This window comes from Haliotis asinina, chromosome 13 (genome assembly GCF_037392515.1).
Source record: "Haliotis asinina isolate JCU_RB_2024 chromosome 13, JCU_Hal_asi_v2, whole genome shotgun sequence".
In the NCBI taxonomy this organism is placed as follows: domain Eukaryota; kingdom Metazoa; phylum Mollusca; class Gastropoda; order Lepetellida; family Haliotidae; genus Haliotis; species Haliotis asinina.
The window spans coordinates 14,163,407-14,178,830 of record NC_090292.1 but is presented as its reverse complement, the minus strand read 5'-3'; the positions used below and the strand labels follow the sequence as shown (position 1 = coordinate 14,178,830).

General features: G+C 41.1%; 1 long non-coding RNA gene across 3 annotated transcripts; it reads left to right on the top strand.

Moving 5' to 3' along the window:
- Positions 1-9,584: 9,584 nt before the first annotated feature.
- LOC137260449 (uncharacterized) lies at positions 9,585-15,177 on the top strand. 3 transcript variants are annotated; one of them, XR_010954756.1, is made up of 4 exons: positions 9,585-9,635; positions 11,988-12,107; positions 12,768-12,885; positions 14,519-15,177. It is a non-coding gene; the product is annotated as an uncharacterized lncRNA (long non-coding RNA). The 3 variants fall into 3 exon arrangements; XR_010954755.1 differs by having other exon boundaries at positions 9,603-9,679; positions 11,988-12,102; XR_010954754.1 differs by having other exon boundaries at positions 9,603-9,679.
- Positions 15,178-15,424: the final 247 nt, after the last annotated feature.

Here is a 15,424-nt window from a genome sequence, read left to right as displayed (position 1 = left end):
TAAACAAGGCCTTTCCATACAAACTCGTGTTTGACTGATATTTCAGTGGTGAGACATTTTCCCCAAAGAGGCTGTAACTGCTGGTAAGTGGGAAACATACGTATTATTTCCTGTGTAATGCGAGGGTCTAAAGGGGTGATACGTGTTTAAAACCATGTTCTTCACGTAAACGGGAGCGTGAAGTGTGAGTTGATTATTTCCGGTCTAAAGTTTGCCACCTGTCAAAATCACGGTAGTAAAAGTGCTAGCTTATTGTTCTACCTCAAGGGATCAACCTGAACGGCCCACAAACGCCTGGAAACAAACATTTTAATGCTTTTGCTTCTAAACTTAATTCCGCCAATAGGCATAAGGCTGGAAAACGCCCACTCACTCACTCACACGCTCGCTCTATTGAAGACTGGACTGAAGATTCTGTTACAGAGAATGTCGACAGTTGGGCTTGTGCGTGCGCTGTCTGGGTGACAGTGTATGCTCATATAGATATAATATCTTTCACCTCAAAACGAATCACACATTTCTCACATGTCTTTCACAAGGTTATTTTTCTCTTTCACTGACGGGCTATTTTGAAATTTGCATTTTGTTTTCGATACTAAAACTCGTATAAATAATATTATGACGTATACCCTACATATACGTGGGGGTCCACTTATGAGAAGGTCGGCTGATTCCTTTGCAATCCCTGCTCATACACTGTATGGCTATGTACCTAGTTTTGTACACGGATTGAAATAGATATCCATGATTGTGTAGCCCAGCTGCTTCAGGTACATATTAATCAATGTGTGTAGTCATCTGAGTATCAGTTTCTGACTGTTCTGATACACATATGTACCGTACACATATGAATGACGTTGCTTAAAGAAAGCATATTTAGGAACAATACACTAATACAGACTCATGGGTTGTCCTTTCAAACATCCTTATTATCAAATGTTCTGATTAATGATATTTGTTATCTTAATCAATGTCGATTGTTTGTACAAAATATAAGGACCACAGCACTCAGACTTTTCCAGATAGGCAAAGTTAGCGAAGGGTAACTTGACCTTAATGAAAAAACATTATCACAATGAGCACAACTTACCAGCAGCCAAATAAGCAAATACAATTCCACACTGCTCTAGAGCTACTATCTCTGAAACCATGGTAACCCAAACCACAGAATCTGTTCGTTTTCTGGGAAATTTACATATGTACATGTACTTACAATAAAAGCGATATTTTTCATGGTTTGATGATGTTGACATACTTACAGAACTTGTTACTAAGGCTACAATGACAGCATGATTAATACGAAGTACATTACTGGCTGTTACGTTAAGCACTATCACAGACGTCAGTTGGTGGCACAGTGTCATGGAAGGTAAGGAACCAGGGTCCATGGAAGCAGGCTGTGGGACAGTCATTCAGCAGCAGGTCTGGAGCGCAATGGAATAAGGAAAAGTCACTCGATTAGTGAAAAGAACAATTCATAATGATGACAAAGAATGTTTCTAAATGAATGAATGAATGAATGAAGTACTGCGGGTGGATGAAATACAAACACAGAAAGAAAGAAACTTGGTGTCCTGCAAACTGTGATACTTCGTTTTCATTGAGAACTCATTCCTGACTAGACCTGATGTAGTTAGCAGCTGGAACAGATATATTAGTGGTAGAAGCTGCAATATGAGGCACAAAATACACAGAATGCTACTGATTATTGTCTATGACGACTGAATGTTCCGGATGTGTTGTACATGGCAGCATGACATTGTTGAATGATATGCATTTACATGCAGAAGATGAAAACTGTTTCAGTTAAGCTGATTATTTTACAAAAGATAAACCTACCTACAAACGGGTCTTGTGCGCATTCCTAAACACAATGGAGAGTATTCATCCAACACAAATGACCTTGTATGTCTTGTCGCATAAACTACCTCGGGGATACTAGCTGGAGCAACGAATCAGTCGCCTCGTAAATAAATAAACAAACACACACAGCGAACATTGTTACAAAGAGAAATGAAGCGCTTGTGAAAACGTGGGCACTCGTTAACATGAAACTAGCAAATACGTTGTTGGGATGAGAGAACACAGATGGGCAGTTATTGGGTGACATGTTGAAAGGCGCGATGATTGACTCAGTCATTATAGACAGCAGAATACAACAAGTCACCCGCCCACCTTCCTGCTTCCTTCCCACGAAAACATTTGGCATAGAGGCACGAAAACAGGTGACATACACTGAAGTGAAGCCTATAAGATGGTGCAGGAAAGCGGACTCACAAGATGGAATCGGTGGTAAACGCAACTGCTTCCGGGTCAGTTTTCTTCAGAACTAATTATGCATGCATGTATGGGACCCTAGAGTTACTCTTTGTTGCCTGTGAGACAATAATATTCCTTCAGTCAGTTTAAACAAGATTTTACATATTAGGAACTATCCATGTCTCCAGTTCTCACCGTTTCCTCTGTTCAAGAAGCATCACACCTAAGCTCATGTTCCAAACGATGCAAACAGTTTGGCCACATCTGGTACTCCTGTGCTGGAAATGAAGGCAACGTGGAATGGAAATGAGCCCCGGGGAGGGGGAATGATTTCTTTTCTAATAAACCACAATATAGAAATATTAATCTGAGTCAACCATACTTTAATTGTACGAAGGACGTAGACTCAGTGTAGTTAACAAATGCCAAAGTATGAATTAGTCAAATTAGACAGCCTGTTGTAATGTGAGTCGTGTGTTTGATTTTGTTGTGAATGTCATCACTGCGGAGCGTTCAAACAGTCCAATGACAAGCGCAGCTTTGAAAACTTTTCGTGGAAGGTTGTTGTCGGGGTGGTAGAGCAACAACCTACACATTTCGAAAGTGACCTGACTTTGCGTTCCACCCAGTGCAACGATGATGCAGTAAGCCGCACTGGAATATTTGGAGTTCAAATGTGTGTTTCTATTTTTCTCTTTTTTTTCTGCTGAACACGTGGCTACGGAGTGGGTTTGAGGGTGAGGTACTCCCTGCGAACCGTTGCTCAGACCAAGAATAAAGCACTGGAATATTTGGAGTTCAAATGTGTGTTTCTTTTTTTCTCTTTTTTTCTGCTGAACACGTGGCTACGGGGTAGGAGTGGGAGTGGGTTTGAGGGTGAGGTACTCCCTGCGAACCGTTGCTCAGACCAAGGATAAACGGCCCATATGTTGTGTCAACGAACTGACTTCCGCCCTAAACGCCCTAAATGAGCCCCATTATCACAAAAACAAAGACGAGAATACTTGAAACAGATAGCTATTAAACCTGACATCAACAGCATTACACCTAACAGTAAAAAGCAGCTGAAGCGATGTACCCTGTGCTCCATGTAATCTGAAGCACAATTTTGCACCAATATATGTTTGAATGTTTGGAAAAGATCGCATATCTTGTCTTCAAACGAATGACGATAAGTCGATGGATGGGACAATTTAATGGGTAATTTAATGGATAATCATTACATATATTTACATATATTTATCAGTTATTCTTGTGAGAGTAATTTCAAAACTTATCTTTGCGATTGTCTCTGTGCGTGTGAATATGATCCCCAATCACTGGTCTCTCAATGGTTGATTAACAGACATAAAACGTCACGAAAAGTGAAGTGGACAATGTGTCTCTACAGGTTAAGTGAAATTTGTGCATATAAGACACCGCTATTTGCCGTCTCATGACCAAGGCCAGCGAGTTCAAGTACAGAGGTAGTGACGTCATCATCGCCCGTTCTGACGTCACAGGTTTCCAGACGTCTGCTGTCCGTCCGAGCTGTCACGAAGAAGGCTTGACCATAAGTGCGGTTCTCGAAATATTGAAGTGACCAAAATATTCTCTCGGTTCTCGTGTTAAGGAAGGAAAGAAGGAAGGAAGAGAGTATGAGAGTATTGGATGGCTGGAAGGAGTAGAAAAAGCGATGGATATACACTAGCTAGCATTTTAGCTGTAGTGTCCTATTTTTAATTGTATGTGGGACAACCAAGTTCCAGGCATAGTTAGCTTCTTTATTGGAAAGAGTGAATATATTGATACAAGGTGTACGTTCATAAGATATCACTCAATGATTAAATGGTAGCTGAAAATTTAAAAAATTTAAATTTAAAAAAAAAACCCAAAACAACTAATAATCAAAGACTATACATGTGCTGTAACATTCTACGGCAGCATAGGACGTCATGTTGCATTGCTCGTGTAAGCAGCGAGCTAATTTGTGAGGGTTGGGCGATATCAGGCGATCAGATCAGCACTGTGACACGGTGCCAAAACTATCCTCACCCCACTTCTCCGCCGGCTATATCGTATCTTGCCTTTCATACTTCAGGTTTAGGTTTGTCATTCATTGGTGGATGCGTACGTACAATAAATGTTGCAATGGTAAAGCTTTGGGTGTGAACATCCTCAAAGCAATTCGGTTGTCAAAATTGTTAAGGCCAGTTCCCCGCCGTGATACCGATTTTGGAATATTACCAAAGACACGTGCTGTACCTTCACAAAATCTTCCCAGATTTCAAACCATTCGCCGCCCCAGTGCCACTATGCAATGTGACCTTTGCGGCCACAACCCGCAGCAACATTCTCCCAGAAATTCTGCAGGGCAGGGCAGGGCAGGGCAGGGCAGGGCAGGGCAGGGCAGGGCAGGGCAGGGCAGGGCAGGGCAGGGCAGGGCACAACAAATGATAATCGTTTCTAGCACAAATTTAAGCATGACTAGGCAAACTGTGCACTCTTTGTGACGCTGAGTGACGTACATGGACGTGTGTGGAACTGCCATCCTGAGTGAGTGAGTGAGTGAGTGAGTGAGTGAGTGAGTTTAGTTTTACGCCGCACTCAGCAATATTCAGCTGTATGACGGCGGTCTGTAAATATTCGAATCTGGACCAGACGATCCAGTATTCAACAACATGAGCATCGGTCTGCGCAACTGGGAACCGATGGCATGTGTCAATGTCAAGCAAGTCAGCTAGACCGCCTGACCACCCGATCCCGTTAGTCGCCTCTTACGTCAATCATAGTCGCCTATAATAGCAAGCATGGGTTGCCAAAGGCCTATTCTACCCCAGGACCCCTGGGTTCAAAATGCTCAAGGCATGTTCTTGGAAATATTGCTTTATAGACATTCTAATCCACGGGGAAAAATAATTCATACCTTGCTATAGACAAGGTCATCACTACAGTTGTGCCGTGAAATATCATCTCGTGCATTTGTCCTCGAACGACTGTTTTTCAGATATTTGTAGGCCGGTTCATGTAGTTAGCATTGCTTCAATAAGACGGAGGATTCAGGGGAGGGAATTAGAGACCCAATCAGTCAGGTTCGGATTTGCCGACCACCCACTATTTAGACTAAAGGGAAGGATACCACATGAAACAATTCTGCCAATGTCAGTCGCAATTTCAGTTGATTAACCACGCTCGAATGACTATAGTAACATATCCCAACTTGTCGCACAGTGTACAACACTATACAACACTACACAACAAACAGCCGTACTGCCTATCTGCCCACGAGATATGTGTGGTTATTCAACCCTTCCATTGATACAGTGTCGGGAGACCTACAACAGTGTTTGACTTCACTAAGCATCCTTATGGGCAGATCAAATGAAAAAATCTATTTAAAACAACAAACAAAATGCACCAATATTTTATTTCCATTGAACTTCTCTTTGTATCAGTGTGATAGGCACACGGATATCCTTCAAGCTATTTCACGTGTCGCGGGGGTACAGAACGCATTTAGCCTGCCTGTCTGCCTGCCTGCCTGCCTGCCTGCCTGCCGCCCGTTCCTCCGCCCGCCCGCCATGCGATTTGAATGTTTTCCTCTCTCTTCCATTCATACAATGTAGAAAGAGGGTGTTGGAATGTTGCACTGTGCACTGGTTGCTGTTTCATGTTGCACTCAGCACCTTTCCAGCTGTATGGGAACTGTCTGTAAATATTTGAATCTGTACCAGGCAAGCCAGTGATCAATAGCATGAACATATATCTTTGCAAGAGGGATAAGACGACAACGACAGGAGCGAACCTGACCACCCTGATTGTCGTTCTAATGAAAGCATAATTTGCGCGTGGCGTGGCGTGGCGTGGCGTGGCGTGGCGTGGCGTGGCCTGGCGTGGCGTGGCGTGGCCAGAGCAGATTGTGAGACTTGCGGCTTGGGGTCCGATATTTTGTACTAATTTCCTCTCTTTTTTTACTACCTATACTCAAGACTATACTCAGGAAGATGACCGTCAAGTGGGGGGAAATGTCAACAGGCTTTGTTTAGTGAATTCATGTATGATTGTGTGGCCGTATCCGGGGAAGGGGAGAGGAAGAGGGATTAAGGGTGTTAACGGTGTGTGGAAGGTGCAATGGAAGTTATTCCTTTGCCACACCTCATTCTCGGCCTAAGACCTGAAGCAGACGCCATTTGGTCCCGAAAACGGCAGTTTTTCCGATATTTGCCGGGCGCTTCGATCAGTCACTTGTCAGTGAGTGATGACAAGTGATGACAACATGCCAGCTTGCGACCAGCGTAGATTTCCAGGGGGTCTTCGTGGCCTTGAGTCTCACCGGACATCGTGCATCTGAAGTTTAGTGACAGTAGCCATAAGGCGTCTTGCTTATTGGACAGTAGCCGTGACACACTGTCTCAAAGTGTCGTTTTGAAAGAACGACTGTCATGGTACCCGTCACTGGGGTATCGTTTTTTTCTTCCAAATACATACGTGCCGGGTAGATGTTTGATGTATCCCCTGGTCTACATCGAAGGGAAGCTGTCTTAACGATTACTTGACAGTGCCACCCAGTGGAGGTGCTGACATACTGCTGAGTGCGAGTGAACAACAACGACGATGACGACGACCACGACAAGAACAACAGCAACAACAACAATACAGTCTCTCATGCACGCAGATTTCATGGTATAGATGACACTTCAGCTTCCACCTCCAGAGACAAAGACTTTGTCATGACTGTCTGTAACAATCTGTCCCTCTCTGTGACAATCTGTGACACTCTGTGACTCTCTGTGACAATCTGTGACTCTCTGTGACAATCTGTAACAATCTGTGACTCTCTGTGACAATCTGTGACACTCTGTGACTCTCTGTGACAATCTGTGACACTCTGTGACAGTGATGGGTATAATGACTCTGACAACGTATGCATATCTTTACACTAAACATGAATGGTGTTGTAGTTGGGGGAAATGTTGGCGATTCATGCTCACTGTTCACTGGATGGATTTCCTGTCTGACGGAAAGACCTGTGCTCCCTTCACTTGGCTAAAGTGATGGTAGTGTATACATACGATTTACAGATAAGGCTTTGTTGTTGTATATTGGTTGGCGTGCGTGCGTGGGTGCGTGCTAGCGTGCAAGCGGGAGAGAGAGAGAGAGAGAGAGAGAGAGAGAGAGAGAGAGAGAGTGAGTGAGTGAGTGAGAGAGAGTATTCGTAAACGAGATGGCTTTACCCCTCGTTTTAGCAACATATGCGGACATGTCATGAATATACACAACTTTTCATGGAGCTTGCTTGTTTTGTACTTTGTAAAGAAATCCCGTTGAAACCTTACTACTCATCCAAGAAACATTGCAACAGACACAATCAATCATTCAGTCCTTAATACACGGCGATGGGGGTTATATAGTATCCAAATTAGAACTCGACATGTGTCCACTACAGACTACCCATTTCTTCCTGAACATGGCTGTGTGCAGTAACAGGAGGGCGGAAGTCTGTTCGTTGACACATAATATATGGGCCGTTTGTCCTTGGTCTGAGCAACGGTTTGCTGGGAGTACCTCAACCACAAACCCACTCCTACCCCTACCCCGTAGCCACATGTTAAGCCCGTAGCCACGTGTTCAGAAAAAAAACAAAGAAAAAAACCCACACATTTGAACTCAAAACATACCAATGCGGTTTATTGTATTATTTTGGCAGACAGCATAATCGTAGCACTGGGTGTAACGCAAAGTCAGTTCCCTTTCAAAATGTTTAGGGTGTTATTGCTTCGGTTGTGTTTCTTTACTAATTGACGCTCAAACACCCAGGAAAGTAAACATCAATCGTCCATGAGATGCCGTGAAACCTGCGTTTGTCATTAACGTCTCTGATAGATTCGCAACGTTGACATTCACAACAAAATCAAACACACGACTCACATTACAACAGCCTGTCTAATTTGACTAATGCATACATTGGCATTTGTTCACTACACTGAGTTGATGTCCTTCGTACAATTAAAGTACGATTAACTCAGATTAATATTGCTATATTGTGGTTTATTAGAAAAGAAATCATTCCCCCTCTCTGGGGCTCATTTCCATTCCGCGTTGCCTTCATTTCCAGCAATAGGAGTATCCGATATGCCCAAACCATTTGCATCGTTTGGAATATGGGCTTAGGTGCGATGCTTCTTGAACAGAGGAAACGGTGGGAACTGGAGACATGGATAGTCCCTAATATGTAAAATCTTGTTTAAATTGACTGAAGGAATATCATTGTCTCACAGGCAACAAAGAGTAACTCTAGGGCCCCATGCATGCATAATTAATTCTGAAGAAAACTGACCCGGAAGCAGTCGTGTTTACCACCGATTCCATTGGGCGACTCCGCTTTCCTGCACCATCTCACAGGCTCCAATAATTCCATAGCTCGAAGTCCTGGCCAAAACACTTTCACGGAGCGCCGAAGTGGCATCCCCCACTGGGACCATCGACATCGGTGCCAACAGACACCGAATTCAGCGCTGGTTTCGGTTTTCTTTGAGGCACTTCAAGACACCACCTCCTTGCACCACCTCCCCACCTTGTACGCTATTAATAACATTGTCAACACTGCCAATCGACCAATCGCCTTCGTTCGCATTCTCAACAGGCCCAAAACCTTCAGCCACAAATTAGAACCTGTTGGCTAGAACCATCTTCTTTAATCTTCTCCAACCAACACAAACACACACCAAACAACGGCAAGGCAGAGCTGTCAAAACACTACAAAAAGGCTGCACAACAAGGCAAGGCAACCCACAACCCTCATTTCCCAGCGACACTGCTTCAACTTCATTCATCTCCCATATATGGTCACGTAGTACTATCGCCTCCACTCAGCCACAGGCGCCCACCTCCTTCACGCTTCTTAAATCTTAAATGCTGTAATGCAATCCGCTCCGGATTAGCGCATGCCTCGTTCGTTTGTGGGAGATTCCCACTTTTATTGGAGTACCGGAATAAATACTTTCAACCACAAGACATGTCTGTCGTTCCGGGGCACTTTCAGAGTCCTGTTGAACATATAACTGATGCCAAGTCAGTTGCATGCATCACAATACACTTTTCAACCATCAATAGTGCATAATTTCACTTTATTTTCTCTACGTAAATCAATTTCTTTTTATTTTCCCCAGAGCTCCCGGTCTTTTATTTCCCTTCCCACGCAAATACACCCGCAGCTGTAGCAAGTCGCTGTCAATGTAACTGTCACCTGCATCCACAAGCACCCCGTAACCCGGAAGCAGCAGCCAACAGGCTGCAGGCAGCAAGCACCAATCACAGGCCAGATCGCAATGTTTACCTCCATCAGCTGGCGCTGGGCGTGGCGGCCTACACCGCTGAGCAAAGCAGAAGGGCCTGTGGTAAGTTTACAAAGCCAAGGGACGAGGCCCACATACATGTCGCGGTAGGTGCATCCACGTCTTTCACTCGGCATTTTATATTTATGCTTTCTTGACATTCCGTCATACACGCACGAGGCGGGCAGCGTTCCAACATTGTCATGTTTTGGGACAACCAGTTGCTATACCTCTTTCGTGGAACACAGTGTCACCCATTTTCGTGGCAAGTACGCAGTATTCAAATCTTATATCTGTATTAAAATTGAAGCAGTCGCCCTGCCTTTCAGCGTGAAACCCAAAAATTCAATCAATATACCGACATTATTATGTTCACTCATTCCGACAACGTATTTCTTACTTTCATGTTGAGTGCCCAAGTTATTCTACGAGCTTTCCTTGTTTATTGTTTCATGTTTGCTTGTTTGTCTAGGAGTCTGCTCATTCATTACTCCAACTAATATCACCCAAGTAGTTTGTGCCACAAAGTACTAAGGGGGGATTGAATATTATACATGTCGTGTTCATGAAGTGCATCTAATGTTGAACGTTTGTCAAATAACTAGCATAATTATGTTAAACATTTTTCATGACGTGCATCTAATGTTGAACTTTTGTCAAATAACCAGCATAATTATGTTAAACATTTTTCATGACGTGCATCTAATGTTGAACGTTTGTCAAATAACTAGCATAATTATGTTAAACATTTTTCATGACGTGCATCTAATGCTTCACTTTTGTCAAACAACTAGCATAATTATGTTAAACATTTTTCATGACGTGCATCTAATGTTGAACTTTTGTCAAATAACCAGCATAATTATGTTAAACATTTTTCATGACGTGCATCTAATGTTGAACGTTTGTCAAATAACCAGCATAATTATGTTAAACATTTTTCATGACGTGCATCTAATGTTGAACTGTTGTCAAATAACCAGCATAATTATGTTAAACATTTTTCATGACGTGCATCTAATGTTGAACTGTTGTCAAATAACCAGCATAATTATGTTAAACATTTTTCATGACGTGCATCTAATGTTGAACGTTTGTCAAATAACCAGCATAATTATGTTAAACATTTTTCATGACGTGCATCTAATGTTGAACTTTTGTCAAATAACCAGCATAATTATGTTAAACATTTTTCATGACGTGCATCTAATGTTGAACTGTTGTCAAATAACCAGCATAATTATGTTAAACATTTTTCATGACGTGCATCTAATGTTGAACGTTTGTCAAATAACCAGCATAATTATGTTAAACATTTTTCATGACGTGCATCTAATGTTGAACGTTTGTCAAATAACCAGCATAATTATGTTAAACATTTTTCATGACGTGCATCTAATGTTGAACGTTTGTCAAATAACCAGCATAATTATGTTAAACATTTTTCATGACGTGCATCTAATGTTGAACGTTTGTCAAATAACTAGCATAATTATGTTAAACATTTTTCATGAAGTGCATCTAATGTTGAACGTTTGTCAAATAACCAGCATAATTATGTTAAACATTTTTCATGACGTGCATCTAATGTTGAACTTTTGTCAAATAACTAGCATAATTATGTTAAACATTTTTCATGACGTGCATCTAATGTTGAACTTTTGTCAAATAACTAGCATAATTATGTTAAACATTTTTCATGACATGCATCTAATGTTGAACTTTTGTCAAATAACCAGCATAATTATGTTAAACATTTTTCATGACGTGCATCTAATGTTGAACTTTTGTCAAATAACCAGCATAATTATGTTAAACATTTTTCATGACGTGCATCTAATGTTGAACTTTTGTCAAATAACCAGCATAATTATGTTAAACATTTTTCATGACGTGCATCTAATGTTGAACGTTTGTCAAATAACCAGCATAATTATGTTAAACATTTTTCATGACGTGCATCTAATGTTGAACTTTTGTCAAATAACCAGCATAATTATGTTAAACATTTTTCATGACGTGCATGTAAATGAACAGAATCATGCATTGTTGTACAACAGACTTTGGTTTTCTTAAAATGCGGAATATTCCGTAATGATAACAAATACATCAGTTGCATCATTTGCATTTATTGTCTCATGCTGCAGCCTCTGCCAGTCACGCGTCTGTTCCACTTACCATCTACATCAAGTCTACCCTGGAAGGACTGGAAAATGAAATCAAAGTAGGACAGTGTACAGCGTCATGTTTCTTTGTCTGTTTGTATTGTGTTGCATTCATTCATTCATTCATTCATTCATTCATTCACTCACTCATTCATTCATTCATTCATTCATTTAGAAACATTCTTTGTCATCATTATGAATTGTTCTGTTCACCAATAAAGTTACTTTTCTTTATTCCATTGCGCACCAGACCTGCTGCTGAATGACTGTCCCACAGCCTGCTTCTTTTGGACCCTGGCTCCTTCCATGACAAAGTTCACTGTGCCACCAACTGACGTCTGTGATAGTGCTTAACGTAACAGCCAGTAAGGTGTTTGCAGGAGGTGTTAAATCTTGATGCTGTGGGTGGTGTGTGTGGATTTATAGGTCGTCACTTCGGGTTTTGTAGCTTGTTCTAGTTTGTTGATGATGTGAAGGGATATTGGTGAGGAGAGTGATGGCGTCATCCCCTAAGGTAGGTCACCCACCCTCAACTGTATCCTTAGCCCTTGGATCCCCTTTCCGATCCTTAGGGTTAGGTATATTAGGGCCAGGGTAGGTCACTACCAACTGTGTTTACTGTGGTGTAAGAGTGGTGTAAGGTGCTGACTTCACCCACTCATGTTGTGTGTGAAAACAACATTGTGTACTGTGTAAAATTTTGTTTTATATTGTGTGCTATGACCCCTGCTCACTGTTGATGCATTATAGTTGGAGATATACTGGTGATACCACTTGTATCTGATGTGCAGTATGTGACCTTGTCCTCCAAACATGAATGAATTATGACACATCCCCAGTTCATATGTTTCGTTGTGGCCATCATAAAGTGGAACACTGCTAGGTTAAACTACAAACCTGCTTCAAAAGGAGCTCAAGGGTTAAAGGGTTAATATATCCCACATTTGGGATGAAATGTTTCTTTGGGTGTTGGTTCAGATGAATAATTACCGTGAATGTATGTCTTAAAATCCACTTTTTTCAAATCCAGAACATCCGATGAACTCCACAGTTTGTTGGAGAGCCCAGAGTCAAGGTGTAAAGAGCCCAGTCCTCAGCGCTAACACTGGTCACCTCACCAGTTACAGTATGGATGGTCACTGTCGGAGGTAGGTCATGCGATTGTCCCATAGATGATTGGCTCACATTGTTGCCCAGTGGAGTCGTGAGAAAAGAAATGCTTTCTTTCCTCATTTCTGCTTTGTTTGCATACTCACATGTGTCCTAACACCTGCTTTTAGATGTTTGTGTTGTCTACAAAGGTTCGTGAAAGTCAGCAAATTTCCATATTTGCTGAAATGTGCCCATTATTTAGCACAGGTTTTTTTTTTCTACATAGGTATGTAGGAAGTAATGTCTACCACATGTTTATGTGACGAATAAGACCAGTAGATATTTCCCTTGTGAACACTCTACTTCATTCGGTGATTACAAATTTGCTGATTTTTCTATTTCACCATGACCCTAGCTGGAAATAGCCGACTATTCTTCAAATGACTTCTTTACTGTGGTCTATGACTAGTTTAGAGTCATGAAGATAAGATGGGTGCTTTGCCAACCAACTCTCTCATGTCATGTCATGTCATGTCATGTCATGTCATGTCATGTCATGTCATGTCATGTCATGTCATGTCATGTCATGTCAACAACTGTCCCTACTTCACATTGCTGCCAGGATACTCTGTAACACTGTCTTTGGCTGATATGAGTTCCATCATGAGGATAAACACTGCGACGCGCTCTACATCCTGAATGGTTTTGTCAGTCATGGTCTTTGGGTTGCCTCCCTTACACTATTTGTTTTCTTCCAATGTTTAGAGGTGTCATATTTACCACGTACTACCACAAATTTCACTGAATTACCCCAAGTATTTACGGTTTACAGAGACATTACAGTCTGATATAAACACTGGTATTTCTCATTAGTAAGTCTTGACAGAAGTTACGACATTGTATGCTGAGTGATTTGATTTGATCCTCCAATGACAATTCCTGTCCATTCATGCACACATTATTTTATTGAATTCCTCAACCAAGTCTGTGCCAAAGTCAGCAACCCATACAATGCAATTATAACCGTGTGTTTTGAAAACTGTAAAAAGATTACGAAAAGGTAGTTACCCTTCCAACTAAACATGTATGTTTGCCCAGCAGAAATATTACTTGGCTGGACTTGAGACTAGGCTCCAGGTACAGACTGCCAACTTTTAACTTGTGCAACTAACTTTTGGAAATTGTTTCTGTTTTCATTTGCTATGCTATGATTACTAAAGATGCTGACAGTTAATTTTTTAAGTGAAGTTAAGACATTTGTCCTGTGCAATTCCAATCGTCAAGAAAACATTTAAGGCTTCTGTTGACGGTGCCTTAATGATGGTAAATATTAAACCTCTGGTTGTAATTTTTCTGTTTCAGTTTTTTCTAGTAAGTAGCTGACTTTATATAGATGCTTGATATATTATTGCAGTATGTTCCTAAGCACTGTTCTTTGTTGATGTTCCCCAAGCTACCAGCATGTGTGTGCAACTAACAGCATGTGTATGTTTCTAGGACGATAAGGAAAGGTGAACATGAAGAAACCTACATTTATCTGTTGGTTTCTGACACTCCATGTTTATCTGGTCAGGGCTGATTTGGATGAAATTTATTCTGTTACATGACATTCTATCATTCAAAAAGTTTGGTGAAGACAAACAGAATTTTGGAGCTAATTGTTGCTGAATGTAGCATTGTTCTTGAAAGTTGCAGGCTCGAGGAGGCGTGGACGATGCCATTTCTACTGCCCTTGAAGCGGGGAGGCAGTGAAGAAACAGACTATGTCCAAAAGTACTTGAGGCTGAAATTTATTTTTTAATACTTGCCCTCAATATCATGATCTTCGACAGGAAAGCTTGAATTTTGCCCATTAATAAGTACCCCAAAACCTGATGCAAGGGAGATAACTCCATCACATTTCAACATCTTGTTTACCTATAGCTGTTATGGTTCAGTTGTTTGACTGACTTATAAGAACTACAAAATATTGTGCTTATTGATCACTATATACATATATACTGGTCACTATATACATATATATTGGTCACTATATACATATATAATTTGTCATAACTCATTATGATTTTTGTCCAGAATTTTGCTTCAAAACTGTTATACATCAAGCTCCTTTTCATCAAATTTTGCATCAAATTGTTATACATTGTTGCAACTATTCTATTGTAAGGGAATTAATGCTATCAACTTTTGTAGTATCATTCTGTCAACTTAATAATTATCATTATTCAGTCGTACAATTTATCTGCTTGTATAATTATGCCATTCACGCTGTTACCTAAAAGCACCAAAACAATACTTGTACTCTGGGCCTAAGGCCACTACTACCGAAATAAATGGAACATGAACTTGTCCAAGTGATTGATGTGATGTAGACAAATTTAGAAAGTTGTGGCAGATATACTATGTCAGAATCTTTAGCACTGTATAGTCTAGAGGCAACACACACAACACAGCTGAATGTTAACTGCTAAGGGAGACAACTCGCAATTTTACGAACGCTTCATCTACTTTTGTTTTTGGGAAAACTTCATCCTTTTAATTGTTCATGATGGACAATGTGACTCGAATTTGAATGTATCTGCACTTGAATACGAA